The following is a 1,090-nucleotide window of genomic DNA, read 5'->3' on the forward strand; positions in this document are numbered from 1 at the left end:
TTTTTTTTTTTTTTTTTTGGAAGGCCTGGGCTGGATTTGAACCCTCTAGCTCTGGTGTAGGTGGCTGGCACCTTAGGCACTGAGCTACAAGGCACTGAGCTGATTTTCTTTGTTTTTATTCTGTTATTTTAGCACTGGTCTTCATTGTTTTCTTCTTTCTATTTAATTTGGGTTTGATTTGTTTGTTTTTTTCTCAAGGTGAAGGAAGTGTAGATAACTTTTAAAAGTTTCTTTTCCTTTCTAATATGCATTCAGAGCAATTAATTTTCCGTTGAGCACTGCTTTAGCTGCATTCCCATTTTTTTTATATGGTATGTTTTCCATTTTGTGGAATTCAAGATTTTGCATTTTCACTGTGGTTTCTTAATTGACCTTTAGATTATTTATGTTATTTAATTTCCAAATACTTGACTCTTCCAAATTTCTTTCTGTTAATAATGGAAAATAAACAATTTTTTTTGGTCCTAGTTTTATTAAAATAATACAGCATAGCAGACAGATTCAGACAGCTGCCTGTGGCATTTTGAAATTCATCCCAACCATAGGCTGCGTGACCTGCAGGTTGGACAGGCTGCCAAAGTTCACAAGCTTCAGCTTTTCCTTAGTGTCAGGATCTACTTCCGTGATCTCCTGATCCGGGACTGAGACTTCAGGATATACACTTATCTCTCCTCTCTTTCTCCTCCTCCTGCAGCTTGGTGAGGATGCCTCTCACAGGCCTCTCTGAACCTGCCCCATCAGATGTGTGACTTAGCTTGCTAGCTTGTTGAGGAGCATTTGCTGGGAATGATGACAATCTCTGCATGCACACTTGTTCGTGTCGAAGTCGTTGCCCAGACACCTGTCGCACTTCTCAATGGCGACCTGGGCCACCTTCCTCATGGTTTTGATGTGAATGTGGCTCATGTTGGTGAGTCATTGGTAAAAAAAGCAAAATTAACAATTTCTAATTTAATTTAAATTGCATTAGAGTTAATTATAATTTCTAATTTAATTTTGTTGGTTTGGGAAAACGTATTTTAAGTGATTTCAATTATTTTCAATTCATAGAGACAATTGAGACATTTTATGGTCTAGAATTTGGCCTATT

Source organism: Otolemur garnettii, unplaced genomic scaffold, assembly GCF_000181295.1.
Source record: "Otolemur garnettii isolate 467f Iridium unplaced genomic scaffold, OtoGar3 scaffold00002, whole genome shotgun sequence".
Classification (NCBI taxonomy): Eukaryota; Metazoa; Chordata; class Mammalia; order Primates; family Galagidae; genus Otolemur; species Otolemur garnettii.